Raw genomic sequence first — 16,762 nt, 5'->3', positions numbered from 1 at the left:
AAAAAGAGAAAAGAGGGGTAAACACTTTTGACCCAAAGCTATTAAATGGCAAGGTCACAAACATGGGGCCTCATCCCCAATATTACCATTCAACAATTACACCCCAACGAGATTTGAACCTTGATGGTAAGAACAACACTACAAGTTAACCATCACACCATGCCAATATAGGCTAATGGGAGTGTCATGTCCATATTGTCCCTAATTCAAATAATAACCTCTATAAATAGTAATGATAATGTTTACAAGGTAAAGGGCTAACCTGGTGTCATAGTCCCACCAAGGCGCAACCCATTGAAACAAATTTCAACGTTTACAAATACAAATCGCAAGTCCAAGTCAGGTAATTAATAAAGGAGCCAACTAGGATTAATAATAGCCAAAGAAGGTTGACTAAGGTTGGGAAATTAAGAAGTCGCTTACATAATAAAATATGCCAAGGTTGACCAAATCTAGTTGGCACCATATTTGGACATAAACATAATTATATGGTAATTAACTATAGTGGTTAAAGGGGCAACAATTCTGTGGAGGAGATACCTCCTTTGGGGAAAGGGTATATGTGACAAATGGTATGACCTATCACCCTACTCTTGAAGACTATATAAGATTAACCTCTTCTAGGAAGAAAGACATGGAACAAGAAGGAGAATTTAAGATTAAAATTCGAGGAAATTGAATTAGAGAATATTTTGATATGCGTTTATATACATTGCACCTAGTAGGGAAATGCATTATATATTGCATTCCGTAGAGATTGCTAGTGAAATTAGCAAAAAAATTGTTATTATTCAAAAATAGATTAAATCTGATATAAGCAACCTGCATTCAAAAAACAATCAAAGCTTTACTCCTCTCAAAAGAGGGATGAAAGTTTCACAAAGGATTCCCTTCAATTATTCACACATTACATTCAAAAGAGGGGTCGAATTCACTAGATCCAATCCCCAATGGTAAGAGATTGAATACTAAGTGAATTGCAGTAAATTTGGAAGGTATTAGGAAAGTAAATGAACCCTCTTTTGTAATAGAATAGTTGAATTAAGCAAATTGAGACTAAGTGCAAAAATGACAAAGAAACGATTATATCTTGAGATAGAGATGCGGGATGAAGTTGTGCACCTGGAATTAGCAGTAGAATGTCGAGAGGAAGCTTCCCGGCAAATGTGAGCAAAAGTTGCAGGGACCGTGTGTAAGTTGCATGCGGTCCTCCGAAAAATCCGCGCGCTAAAAAGGGTTTTTCTGTCTTTGAAAATGAAGCCTAAACCTGCAATTACAGCCATGCACTTGCAACCTACACACAAAAAAGTGAGGGAAATGTTGTTGGGATTGGGGGTTTGCCTTTAGGTCAAACCCTGTTTTGGAATTAACCAAGTGGTTGAAAAATGATGTAAGTAAATGAAAGGAAATGTTTGAAGTAAATCCACCTCAAGGAGGGGATATAATTGAAAGGTTGATACCTTTGTAAATGAAATTTTCTTGAATGGATATGTGAAATAAGATGTCTTGAATGTTGATAGAAATCTCCTCTTCAATGGTTGAATCCTTGTCTTGAATGCAACACCTAGCCTTGAAAGGAGACTTGAAATGGTTAATGCTTGAATGCTTGATAACGATAATGGAGACCTCTCGCTTGTTCACCCTACTGTCACTTCGCTTATGCAAATAGGAGGGGAAGTGCTCCTTATATACTTGCCAATTAGGGGTATTTAGGTAATTTCTCGTCTTAGGCCGACATAGAGAAATTTTTCCCACTTCACAATTGACAAGACCAATGCAAGGGGGGACCAAAGGGGGCCCAAAATAGGGATAGGACAAGGGCGCCACATCCCTGTCCTAGGGCGCCACTCCCCTGTCCTGCCCTGATTTAGGACAGGCAACAACAAAAGACAATGCAAAATGATGGAAAAATGCAAGTTTTTGATGGCATGAGCATGTTTCGGGTCTTCGATTAGGCTTAGGGATTCACCCGCTAATGCAAAGACCCAAATGCGGTCGAAAATTGCAAGGGTCGCAATTTTATGACGCTACATTTAGCCCCCACTTTAGCGGGAGTATAACCATATGGCAATACTACCGGTAAAGTACAACGAGACAAGATTGAAAGACTTTCACCATGTCAAGGAGGCAAGATACACCACGCCCCTAGTGGACTAAGGATCTTACAACTTCGATTGACAAAGTAAAAGGGAAGATCAAGAGGGAGAACCATGACTGCAAGTAGTAAAGTTCCCATTACCATGAGTCATGAAAAGAAAGGATACAAAAAATTGCAAAGAAAAGCCAAAGTCCGCTAAGTAATTCTAAGTATCAAGAAGGAAAATATGAGTGGAGTGTATGCCCCCACGTTAAAGCGATCACACTCGCCTTATCGAGAGTGATTGCTTTAAGGTAGGATACACCTCAGAGAGAGAAAGAGAGGGAGCATGTTATCACAAGGATTTAGCCCCCAATCGATGAATAAACCTAAGGATAATGAACACAAAACACCAAGCACGAGGTGGCTTCGCTTTCCTCGGGGTCAGTATGCTGTATGATAACTCATGTATATCATATATATATATGCATATAATAGTCCTCATTCCCCAAAGAAAGGAAACCACCTTGGAAGAAAGGGAACACATGTGTCTTTTGAGTCAACATGAAAGAGACCAAAAGAGATCTCAATGGTTTGCATCGTCCTCAAGTAGACATCACTAGGGACAACAAATAGAATAATAGGGATACACATAAAAGAATGGCCACAAAAGAGAAAGAAAGGAGAGAGGTGGAGGATCTATGGTACTAATGCAGGTAGTCTAGCACAACATCCACCTCTCGATCTTGCTGATCATTATTTCGGGAAGGCAGGAAACACGCTAGAGGAGTGACATCGAGAACAACAAATGGAGCTATCACAAGATCCAAACGAGGACTATGCTCATGTTCTAAGTCACTTTGTTCGTTTCTAGGAGCTAGCATTAAGGCTTTTGAAAATTTTGTAGATAAATGATTGTCAACATCAACATATTCATATTCACTATCAGAAGCATTAGGAGTTGTATTGCCATCATGAATAACATTTTCACCTATTTCTTCATCAAGATTTATAAAAAGAGGAGCTCTAACATGAATAGAAGTAAAACCATCACATGTTTTCTACAGCTTATGATTTGGAGATTTAGTTTCAACATCTTGCTTAGGAGAAAATGGAATCATGTTAACTGTTGGTGTTTTGGGAGATTGAATAGTTTGAGAAACAACTTCACGAGCTCTAGCACGACGTTTTTATCGGCGTTCTCTTGCACAACGATTCGGTCTAGTCTTAGTGGAAGGTTGAGAAGACTGCTCGGTATATTTGTTGGAGGAATGTTCTCATGTTTGGTAGTTGGATGGTTAGGTTGGACAAGAGGAGAGGCAAGTCACTTCTCTCTATAAGAGGAAGGAGGTGGAACTGCACCATATAAATGAGGAATATTTGGTGTAGGAAGGAGACTAGGTCCATCATGAGGAGGAGGTATAGTTCTAACCTTAGGAGGAATATCAATGTTCTTCTTAGGAGAAGGCATGGTTTCATCCACAAGAATAGGTTGGGAATCTTCCTTAGGAGGAAGATTAGTTCTATCCATTAGGGGAAGAACTTCATCTTCAAGAATGATGGGAATATCAAGTGTTGGAGTTGTAGGTTGTCTTAAGGATAAGATCATATCTTTCTTTCATTTTTTATAAGATTTAAAGAGAGCATGACTTCTTGGTGGAAGAGATCCAAATTGTTGAGGCCAAAAGTAATCAATAGGAACACCCGAGCTTCTTTCGGTTGGTCGAAATAAGATATGATTAACAATTATGATTTCTCCATTGGGGGGAAATTTCAAACACTTATGGATTGGAGAAGCAATAGCTTTCATGGAAGATAGCCAAGGGTAGCCTAACTTCACACGGAATTGTTCAGATGAAGGAATGATAACAAAGTTGACATCTATAGATTTAGTATGAACCTCAATAGGAAGTGTGATAGAACCAATAGTAGGACAAGAAAATCCATCAAATAACTTAATGACCACATTAGTATCATCATAGATTGGTTGATGCAAATGTAAAGTATAAGGATATTCTCCAGTGTTGACATTAACCATGCAAGAGGGATCAATAAGCACACCACGACAAGGTTTGCCTTGGATCTTCGCAACTATGTATAAAGGGCCATCAGGTGCCTTAATGGTCTCACTAGGATCAAATGTGATACATGGATCCTTAGGTGTTTCTTGTTTCTCTACCAAATTAACCACATTTTGAACAGTGAAAGTGAAATCAATGGGAGGGAAAGAAGTGTGTTCAGACTCAATTACGTTAGAGGTATGAGAGGGTAAAGGATCAGTGAAAATCTTAAGATTTTGATTAGGAGGAGCTACTAATTTGTTTTCCTTATCATTCACACCTGCCACAGATATAGTATTATTATCAATCAAGTTTTGAATCTTACATTTTAATGCAAAACATTTTTCAATTATCATGACCAGGTTGACGATGAAATTGACAAAAAGAATTATTATCAAAGTTAGGTGAAGCTGCTTTAGAAGGATCAACTGGTTTAATTGGAGGAAGTTTGATAACATTTCTTTGTAACAACCGAGACATGATGCTATACACATATTCATTCAAAGGAGTAAATTCTTTCTCTCTTTTGAAAAATTTAGAAATAGGAGGCACACCTGTGGTGGCATTCACATTGATGGTGTCATTGAATTTGATGAATCCTTTGTTTGGTTTGAACTTCACAAATGGTTATTGAGCACTCTCACCCTTATCATTCAGAGCCATAGGAGTAGATTTCTCCATTTGACTCACAGTCAGTTGATAATTGTGAAGTGTTGCACATGATTGCGGAAACGAAGTAAACTTAGAAAAAATAAGTTTTTCCCTAATGTCTTTTTGCAAATTAGAAATAAAAATTCTTTGAATATCATTATCAGGCACTAAAAAAGAGATTTGAGAACACAAATGCTTGTATCTACTAATGAAATCAGTCACTTTTTCTTTAACACCTTGTTTACAATGCATTAAATCAGTCAAAGTGATTTTAGGACCTATGTTGTTTTGAAATTGTTGAATAAAAACATTTTCTAATTGTTGAAAAGAAGTAATAGAATAAGAAGGCAAAGAACAGTACCATTGTAAATCCTTATCTCTTAATATTCTAGTAAACAATTTGGCAAGCAATCTTTGATCATGAGCAAAGTCAGTACACAAAGTTTGGAATGTCTTGACATGTGTTAAAGGATCACCTTTTCCATTATAGAGTTCCAATTGAGGGACTTCAACATGTTTAGGAGGGACAACTCTAACAATATCAAGAGAAAGTGGGCTCACAACGTGTTTAGGAGGGGCAACTCTAACAATATCAAGAGAAAGTGGGCTTGCAACATCAAATGTGGGCACACTAAACTTAGATTGACTCATTGAAGCAATTTGTTGTTGCAATGAAGACACAGTTTGAGCAAGGTTATTATTGGTTGCTTCAGTTGAAGAATTATTGTTAGACATGTTTGATTGAGAAGGTGGTGTGATATTATTGAAAGAAGGCATTGATTGAGAATAAGGTAGTGGGACACTATGGTAATTAGGCATAGGTGATGATTGGGTAGGAAATGGGACACTAAAAGGAGGAGAAAATTGATTGGATGAATTGCCCCCTGTGTCACATTGATTGGTTAAGAGACAATAGGAATACTCATTGAAGGCATAGATAAAGATGGAGGATTGAATGAAGAAGAGGAATTGTCCCCACGACTAATGGTTGTAGGTATGACATTTTGAGTTAAAGTAGCCATGATGTTTGAAGTGAAAGTAGGAATACTAGCTATAGAAGTGGTCAAAGGGATGGAATGATTGTTTTGTGTAGGAGGTTGTGAATAACCTAAGTTCTCAGCACAACTCTTCATAGGTATAACATTAGAATCAACAATGTGAGCAATACCACGCAATATATCAATTCCATTATTATCACTTTGAATCATGTGCTTTAGACCTTCAATTAATGGAAGAGCTTCACTATTAGGATATTCTTGGGACATCCATTGTTGGAAATTGTCAAATTGATTGTCCAATTTTGAAAGTTGATCTATGGAAGCTCTATTTAAAGCTTCTTCTTCATTATGAGAATCATCAATTGGGTAGGTAGAGATATTATTAAGATGGGAAAAATTAGCAATATCCTCATTGTAGAAGTCACCCAAATTAGGCTCCATCTCTTCGGGAATTAAACTTTGGGAAGCCTTAATTCTAATTCTTTGTCTAACAGGGATAGTATAGGTAGGACTAATAGTTGTAAAGCTCATGCATTAGAGGAAAAAATTGAAATTTGAATTTCGAATTTTGGGAACAAAGTTTGCAAAATTCAAGAAAATGTTGATTATACAATTTGAACTTTGTGGAAAGAAGAAATGACACAATTCCAAGAAAGATTTATAATTAATAAAAAGAGATTGAAATTTAAAATTAGGTTCAATGCGATACCACTTAATTTAAAATTTAAAATCGACGCAATTAAGATCTTAAAATTAGGGCAGATTATAATTAACCACTTAATTTTAAATGTTTCCTTGAAAGTAGCAATGTTGAAATTGGGAAGTGTTTTTGATTTTAGAGGGATCAAAATTTGACAAAATCAACCAATTCTCTGGATTTAAGCAATTAAATACAATCATAATAGTCTCCCGAAATTTTGGGGAAAAAGCCAAGGATCGTGTGCAAGTTATGCATGGTCCTCCCAACTTTTTTGGAAATTTTCAGGGATGAAAGCTACAATGATTTGAGAGCTAACTCCAAAAAATTGATAGATTTTACGATCTGTCGATAGGTGAAATTAAGGTTTGAATGTCGAAATAGGACTCTGTTATGGTTTTGAAAAAAAGAAGAAATTGAATTGCAATTTTTAAAAAGGTCAAACCTAATGGATAGAGCAACCTTAAATAATATTTAGAAAACTGAAATTGGTTGAAATTGATTGAAATTTGCACAAAATCCAATTAAATTTGAAAATTAGGGTTTTAGGACCTAACCCCTGAATTTTAAAATTTTGAATTTTGGGTAAACGAGGGAAATTGAAAATTTGAATTTTAGGCAAGAAGGTCACAAATCTGAAAATTAAATGTAAATCCAATTTTTGCACAAGTTCAAGTTGATGTTTGAAAATTAGGGTTGTGACAATTAACCACTTAATTTTGCAAATTTGATTTGCAAATTGAACAAGACAATGAAAGAAGTGAATTTGACAAGCAATGTAAGTTTCAGATTTAAGACAATAGATAGCAATTTTTATAAAATACAAGTTCAATTTCAAATTTTATTTTTTTTCTTTTTCGGTAAGTTCAATTTCAATTTTAGCAAATAGGGTTTTGAATGAATTAACCACTAAGTTTGTGTAAATTGGAAGAAAATTAAACTTGTGAATGAAAAGTATGCAATAATTTTCAATGTAAAGCATGTAAGATGTCGAGTTCACCAAAAATGTAATGTGGTGAAAAATGATGAGGGGAGATCAAGTGGAAAGCTTTACTCCCCTCAAAAGAGGGATGGAAGTTTCACAAAGGATTCCCTTCAAATTTTCACACATTACATTCAAAAGAGGGGTTGAATTCACTAGATCCAATCCCCAATGGTAAAATATTGAATACTAAGTGAATTGCAGTAAATTTGGAAGGTATTAGGAAAGTAAATTAACCTTCTTTTGTAATAGACTAGTTGAATTAAGCGAATTGAGACTAAGTGCAAAAATGACAAAGAAACGATTATATCTTGAGATAGAGATGCAGGATAAATCTATGCACATGGAATTAGCAGTAGAATGTCAAGATGAAGCTTCCCTGCAAATTTGAGAAAAAGTTGCAGGGACCATGTGTAAGTTGCACACGGTCCTCCAAAAAATCTGCGCATCGAAAATGGTTTTTCCGTCTTTGAAAATGAAGCCTTAACCTGCAATTACAGTCACGCACCTGCAACCTACACACATAAAAGAGAGGGAAATGTTGTTGGGATTGGGGGTTTGCCTTCAGGTCAAACCCCATTTTGGAATTAACCAAGTGGTTGAAAAATGTTGTAAGTAAGTGAAAGGAAATGGCTGAAGTAAATCCACCTCAAGGAGGGGATGTAATTGAAAGGTTGATACCTTTGTATATAAATTTGCTTGAATGGATATGCAAAATAGGATGTCTTGAATGTTGATAGAAATCTCCTCTTCAATGGTTGAATCCTTGTCTTGAATGCAACACCTATCCTTGAAAGGAGACTTGAAATACTCAATGCTTGATAATGATAATGGAGACCTCTCACTTTTTCACCCTACTGTCACTTCGTTTATGCAAATAGGAGGGGAAGTGCTTCTTATATACTTTCCAATTAGGGGTATTTAGGTAATTTCCTGTCGTAGGTCGACATAGAGAAACTTTTCTCGCTTCACAATTGACAAGCCCAATGCAAGGGGAACCAAAGGGGACCCAAAATAGGGCTAGGATAAGGGTGCCATGATGAACTTATAAGGAACTGAGAGGGGGGGGGGTGAATCAGTGATAGTAAAAACAATACAAATCTGATTATCAATTTCACCAGCTTAAAACTCAATAGGCATGTAAGAAATAACACCTAGTATGCAATCACCACATAAATCATAAACCACATGACACAAGAGTTTATACGTGGAAAACTCAAATGAGAAAAAATACGGTGGGAGTTAGTACCCACAAGATCCACTATCTGTAGTATAAAGATCTGACCGGTTAAGGTCTACAACATCCGGTTAGGGGCACACCTTGTTATCAGTGTCTAAGCTCGGTTAAGAGATTTACAAAAGGTCTGTGAGGATCAACCCTACTAGGAGCTACCCAAGTTACTGGATTTTGCAAACACAAGTTTTTGTGTCACCTAGTTAGAGGATTTAATGATCAGACCTGTTAGGATCCGACTACACCTTGTTAGGAGTGACCTTGTAAGAGGATTTTCTTGCTGCAACTGTTAGGGAGACAACAAGTACAAATAATCTCAGTATAACACCTTCAGTGTCTGATAAGATCCACTTCATAACATTACAACATCACATAGACTTCATCTCTCAACTCCTCTAATCATTGCACGATCATAAGTATAAAATTCGCTCATCATCTTTCACACTATCAAGCTCATATATATCCTTTCATACCTCATCACACATTTAAAATCATCATAAGGTCGGATAGAACCTTGTTACAATTTCCTAGGTTCAATGCATCCAGACAATCTTGCATTGTACGCTTTAGTTATGTCGGCCACTGACATAAAAAATTCAATTTTGTGTTGTTTTACCGATCTGAGTGATTTTCATCACTACCGGTTAAGTCTCCATCAACTAATTTGTTTTGTCAAACAAATATTGTTCACCTGATTGAATCAGCATGTGCGGTCACAAACATATCTTCATCTAATAGTCTTCAATTCTGCTTCAAAACCGCATCATCTCAATCTTCATGATTTTTACGTACCAGTTGTCAGAATATAAGACTGTCAGTCTTTTACCGGTTGAAGTCCTAATAACCAGTTCTAATAAAAACTGTCTCTGCTAACCGGTCAAGCCTTACCGGTTGAACTGTAGGACTTAGATGACTTAAAGAAACATAGTTGCCATCAATGACAACATACAAAATAGTCATCATACATAAATCTAATCTCTATGCACAACAGACATAAACCGATTGCATTACGAAAACACACATTACTGGTTTAGTTCAAATGATCAAATGCCAACAATCTCCCCCTTTGGCATTGATGGCAACACTTAGGAAAAAATTATCAACCAAGAGTGCAAAACAAAAATTGACTTTATGACATACACTCCCCCTTAGCAATTGCACGTTGTTACAGAAATAAAATCATTACTCCCCCTTAACAGATATACAAAATTTTGACTAACTAAACTAATTCTTCTCCCCCTTTGACAACAATGCCAAATAAAGATGTAAAATACATACATTACATCAAAATTTGTCATCAAAATTGCATGTATATATAGAGATAAAAGTGTTAAGTGTTTTACAATGCAATTCTCAAGAAAACATAACTAAAATGAAACTTCAACTGTTTTAGATCATTGTCCCAAATTTCTAACAGTGTCTTAGTAATCTCAACATGTGTCATTATCTATGCTACGATCTCCTCCATAGAATCAACTGTACTCATCTATGGAGTAGCCAATATTGCCTCTGAGTCTGTGAATGCTCTCTGAAGAATATCTACTTTTGGAAGTAGTTGAGTCTGGAGTTCTTTCAGTGATCTGACCCATTTCACTTGCTCATGTTCATATAGTTCTAACTGGTGTTATAAATCAACAATATTTTTACCAAAAGTGATTACTGAGTCCTGTACTGGTGTGAATGTTTCACTTAAATTTTGTATTGCCTTCTCAGTGTCAGCTCTCTTCTTCCCCAAGTTAGCCCAAAATAGTGAAAATTGGGAGATAGCAACCAAAATCTTACAGCCGGTTTCCAATCCGGTTTTCAACAAGTCTTTAATCACCATTACAACTACTTTGCCTTTATCTATCTCAACCATTAGTTGTTCTCCCTTTTTCTTGTAATCCTTTTCAACATAAATGTATGCAGCTTCTTCAAGGGTTTTAAGTTGTTCACCGACATTAACAACTAACTGTCCAAGTTTGGCAATAGGGGTAGCCAAATGTTTTGTATCAATCTCCGGTAGGAGACTTGACAAAATGTCAACAATGGTCCTTATTGTCTCTGCTTCTCTTTGTTATTCCTTCAATCTTTTCTTTTGTGCACGAGATTGCATTGCAGTAGCAATCTCCATTAACTCTGAAGAACTCAAATTGTCCATATTAATAGGACCTTTAATGCTCATAGAGTCATCATCATCATCATCATCATCATCAACTATTGTTTTCTTCAGTTTGGATTCAGGAGGTACCTCAAGAGTTGACTTTATTTCTTTTGTTCTCCTCTCCACTTGCACCTTCTCTGTTTTCTTCTCTTCCTCCTTATCGTTTTTTGTCTTCTCTTCATTAGTGGTGTCCTTGACCAATTGCAGATTTTCAATAGTCTGTTCTTTCACCGATGCTTCCTCTTCCTTATCAACTGTATCCTTCTGATTATCCTCAGTAGCAACGTTTACATTTGCATCTGCACTTACATTGACTGGTGCAGTCTAAGTCTCTGTTGACTATGTATTCACCGGTTGCTCTGTTGAGCACTTGTCTTATGCTTTCTTTTCATCTTTGTTTTCTTCCTATTCCTGCTAAGTTTTGAAAATCTGTACATCAACTTCAAAAACATCTATATTGTCAGCAGTGTTAGCAACATTATCAGCATCATCGACATCATCATCTGTTATATCTACCGGTTCAGTATCAACAGGGTCATCGTACATATACTTGTTGTCTGGTTCAAAATCTGTGATCTTTACACCTTCAAGAAGTTCTTCTGACTTTGGCTTTTGAGAACTATCCTCCTCAACTTGTTCATCTTTTTCCTCTTCTTCATCGGGAATGAGACCTAAAGCCTTTTTCATCAAAATCTCAATCTCCTTTTGAACTGATTTGGTCTCTCCAACAAGCATTCTTGTTAATATTTTCTTTGATCTGAACAATGCTTTTGTATTAACCTTTATCTGTTCAATTTCCTCTTCAATTGCTTCCGGTTGCAAGTGTTTAAGTGTATAATCAATAAATTCTTTATCTAGGCTAATTGCCCCTTGCCACCTTGCATCAATCAAATTATATAAAGAATCTGAAATTTGCTCTTGTAATTCAACGAGGGCTCTACTAAACTTGTTCATACTAAATATAACAACATCTTCAATTTCTCTTTGTTGGCTTTCAGACAAATGAGTAAACAATATTTTCAAACCTTTGTATATCCCATACTCCTTAATTATTCGAACCATTCTAGTGAATCTTCAAGTTTCAATAGTTTCTTAGATGCTTTACCTTTATCAGTAGTCTTATGCTTCTTAGCATTTTCCCTTAGTGCTCTCTTATCTCTTTTGATTATGTCTCCTCTACATCTATCATCGGTTTATGAGCCTTTTCCTTCTTTGTTTTACCGGTTTGGGCAGGCATAGCAGGAGGTTCAACATGTTTACCTTTCCTTTGAAATTGTATTTTAGAGGGTTTACCTCTTTGGGATTCAAGAGGCTTTACCTTTGTTTCTGCTACCTTCTTCTTTTCTACTGCTTTGGTTGCTCTTGTCTTACCAGTGGAGGTACCGGTTGGTACACTAAAAGTTCCACCTTGTTTGGCCTCATGTTTGGCTCGTGTTGCTGCTATTTGTTCCTTAGTGAATCTAGCCTATTCAACAAGTGCCTCCACCTCTTTCCTCACTTTCTTTGCTATTACCGGTCGTTGCAATTCAAAGTGTACTAGAAGTAGTTTCTCCTTATAGGTTCCAAACCTTTCAGCGGTGGTATCAACTGATTGCTCTAGCAAATGATCAACATAAGCAATGAGTAGATCTTAGTCTACTTCATATCCCATGGGCATTTCCCATGTGGTCCTGGGAATCACAACCTCCATCATGCATGTATCTGTGTCTACCATAAAACAAATGGAATCCTCATACCGATTGACTACTTCTACCGGTATGCATTCCCTAGCATGCATTTTCTTTTGAAATTTCTTGAAATATCCCCATGAAACATCATCAAACTTGTCTTTCAATATCCTAATACTGTTCTTCATCTGTATTAGGGAAAGGGAACCAATTATCCACTAAATATCTCCAATACCAGGGAAAAAGTTTTGAAAATAGAAAAACAATCCCAAAATTAGTGGCCCAAATTTAAATCTCAGCTTCTTCTCCTTCTTCACAGCTTCTAGATTTTCCATTAATTGGCTCCTTAATGCTTCTGTAAGATCATAGTCCACATTCTCCTTTACCATTCGGTATGCAGTGTGTGTTGCTACTGCTGGTATGCTATTCCTTCTGCTTGAATAGAAGATTCTATAACCAATTACCATTGATACAAATTTAACTGCAGGATCATTAATATCATTCATAGTCATGGCTATTTTATCCCATCTAGATCCTGTTAGCTTCTCAACGTCATTTTTAGGTATTGACCTCAATAATGGCACTTCAACGGTTGAGCAGAATCCAGTTACTACATAGATTGCTTCCTTTGTTATCTTATGAGGTCTATCCTGCCACATGAACTGATCATGAATCCGACTTAAAACAAATCTCACTAACCCATCATCAAAATCATTAATAAAATTGATCGCATGGTGAAACCCTTTGTCAGCGATGCTTCTAAACTGTTCTTTTAGTATCCCTTTCTCAGCACATAAATATTTGTACTGATTAAAAATAGCAATCACACCCATGTCTTCAAGTTTTCAATGATCAAGGGATCTTACATCTTCTACATGTAAAACTCTATTTGGTACACCGAATAAGGCACCAACATGGTCTGTTTCCTCAGACTTATATGTATGTCTTTTAAATTCTGGTCTTTCCCTCTTGGTCATGTCGACAAGGTGAGGTGTATCCATTTTGAATATGCAAATCACCAAGCAAAGAATAGGATTTATCAGATAAATACCTTTTCTACTTCGGTACTAGAGTTTCCAACCGTAAAAAACTTTCAATACTTGGTCATTGATTCAAAATTCACTCCAATCGCTTCAAATTGCTGGTAAATGGTTTGAATGTTGCCAGCACAAACTTTTCTCTACTCTGCTTGCTTGCCAAATGTACTCAAGATCGCAAAGTGACAAATGAAATTCAAAATGTTCCTTTTATTTGCACATTCTCTACTGCAATAAATGCATTGACCGACAAAAGCCTAAAATACCTTAAAATACTCTAAAGCATATTACCGGTAGAAAAAAACTCAATGATATTTACCAGTTATGATCCAAAAACACATCAAAAAATCAAAATGCACTAGAATATGCAGATTTAACTTACAGTAGATCATCCAGGGGTTCATCTCAAGATTTGACGATAAGCTCACCCCAAGTTGTAGAAACAACTTAGTTTGTTGAAGATGGATTCTCCACATTAGGTGAAGAATATGATTCCTCAGATGGTTTGTCGTCACTCTTCTTCTTCCATGTTCTATTCATCTCAGCTCTGGCTTTTTCAATATCAACTTTTTGCTTTCCTTTCCGGTCTACAGGATGATTCACCAGTTGGTTCTTCTGTGTTTTGCAAAACTTGGCAATTTGTCCCGGTTTGTTGCAATGATAAAATGCCATTCTAGATGATCTCCAAGGTCCTGCATTACCTCTATCTATTCTTCTTCTGCAGTTCATTGCCACATGTCCAAAATTGTTGCAGATTGAACAAATCACATTGACTCTCTTCTCCATCTCATAAGGACTAGACCGGTTAACATAGGGTCTTTGCCAATTAGTGCTTCTCTGGTTAGTGAAATTCTTTCTTCAATCGTCATCAATTCTTGGATTCATATGAGGTGTTGGATAATTATGTCCATACTTGCATTCAATAGATCTATGCCCATACATGTTGCATGTATAATAGTAACCTTCAAATTTCCTAGGCACATATCTAGTATTAGTTCTATAACCACTATTAGCATCAGATCTGCTTCTACAAACATTAGCAGTATGTCCTAGTTTATGACAATTAAAACAAACAGGTTTAAAATCTTTCTTACCGGTAGGCTTCTGAGCCTTAGGAGCTGTGTTACCTTCATGCATGTTGCTCTTGGTACCAGAAGGTTCTCCCTTCTCAGATGCATTGTATCCTAACCTAGATGTATCACCTTTCATCCTCTGAGATTGGATATGTTCATCAAGCATAGAAGAACTCTTGTTGAATTTATCAAGCTTCTCATTGGCCTCAACAAGTTCCTTTGTAAGATCTTCATTTCTTTTCATGACAGTCTCTCTAAGAGACATTGCCATTTCAGGATCTGACTGTAATGCTTCTTTTTCTTCTTTCTTCTCATGCCAATGTTCATACAAAGTTGCATTCTCCTATTTAATCTTAAAGATTTCATGCTCTTTATCTCGGATCTGATTCTCAGCCTTTCTTCTAGCTTCAAGTTCCTCACTCATCCGGATTGTAAGTGCTTCCAACTCTCTTCTCAGATTAATCTTCTCACCATTCAGCTTCTCCACTTCTTCAACCAGTGCATCAATGTTCGGCTCATTTGAAGAACTGCTGTCAGAGATATCCAACAATTTTTCGGTCAGTTCTTTCCTTCGAGCTAGTGATGTCTTGTACTTGCCTCTAAGGGTTTCTAGCTCTCCCTTGGTTTCAGCTAGTTCCTTAGCCATTTATCTGTAACTCATTCCTTCACCCATATTTGCCTTAGAAATAGAGATCCTTTCCAAGTGGTTAAGCCTTAAGGAAGTTTGGCTCTGATACCAATTGATGAACTTATAAGGCGCTGAGAGGGAGGGGGGGGGGGGTGAATCGGTGATAGTAAAAACAATACAAATCTGAATATCAATTTGACAAACTTAAAACTCAATAGGCATGTAAGAAATAACACCAAGTATGCAATCACCACATAAAGAATAAACCACATGATACAAGAGTTTATACGTGGAAAACTCAAATGGGAAAAACTATGGTGGGAGTTAGTACCCACAAGATCCACTATCTATAGTATAGAGATCTGATCGGTTAAGGTCTACAACAACCGGTTAGGGGCACACCCTGTTATCAGTGTCTAAGCCCAGTTAAGAGCTTTACAAAAGGGCCTATGAGGACCAGCCCTGCTAGGAGCTGTTGGCGTTATGGATGAATTGATTATGTGTTGCATTGATGTTTTGTCATTGATGTCAACACTAGCTATTATGGTTGGTTACCAGCAGACAGGTTTTGGTTACCGGTAGAAGAGACTATCTGTTGGACACGTCCAGTATGTTTGGATCAATGGAGTATGTTTGATTTTATGTGTTACATGTTCCTGGAGCATGTTTTGGTCAGTTGGTATTGACTTGGTAATCAGATGCTATCATACACTCTTGTAAACCCTTACCGACATTGGCTTAAGGTTTAACCAGCAGAGCTCTCAATGAGAAATCTTGACAAGATGCATACGTGGTGTTGGTGCGGCTTTTAGGATGCTACAAATGTTCTTTGATCGTGCTTCAATTGCTTGAAGATATTACTTTGGCATGGTGGACCCAGAATAGGTCTGGTACCTATCTAGGTTATGGACCAGTATCATGTTAACGTGTACTCTACACATTACCGGGATGTTTCAAGATGTTCTATGGATTGGTTATTATTGTTTTGGTCTTAAGACAACATGGCACATCATTGTAATATGGATTTATGTAATGATCTTATTGTAATATCTTTTAGGTGGCTGACCTAATTGGTTTAGGCCTTAGGGTTGGTATAAATGATGTAAGATCTCATTGTAGATGATGGAGAATAAGTGTCATGGTCTTGAAATATAATATCATATGCGAAGGAGATTTGGTCGATCATAGGTGATCAAATTGGGATTAAGGAAGAGGTTAAAGGCCTCTGGTATTGAGTTTAACCAGGACTATAATCAGGCATGGTAGATGCTATCTCTGGTAGTTCATTACTCTGGATTGTTGTCCATGTATCTTGAGGTGGTTATAACCTCTTTGTAGTAAGTGAGATTCTTTTGTAATGAGCAGTATGCTCTAGGCAGTGTGCCTTCCTACATGTGCAGGCCCCTCATTGTATCACACACTTTCTGCAAAATTATCATCTGACTGTGGGTAGGCTTCCCATCATGGTTTTTCCCTTTCGGGGTTTTCCACATTCAAATCATGGTGTTATGTGGT

Source organism: Cryptomeria japonica, chromosome 9 (genome assembly GCF_030272615.1).
Source record: "Cryptomeria japonica chromosome 9, Sugi_1.0, whole genome shotgun sequence".
In the NCBI taxonomy this organism is placed as follows: Eukaryota; Viridiplantae; Streptophyta; class Pinopsida; order Cupressales; family Cupressaceae; genus Cryptomeria; species Cryptomeria japonica.
Note: the sequence above shows the minus strand (reverse complement) of the source record.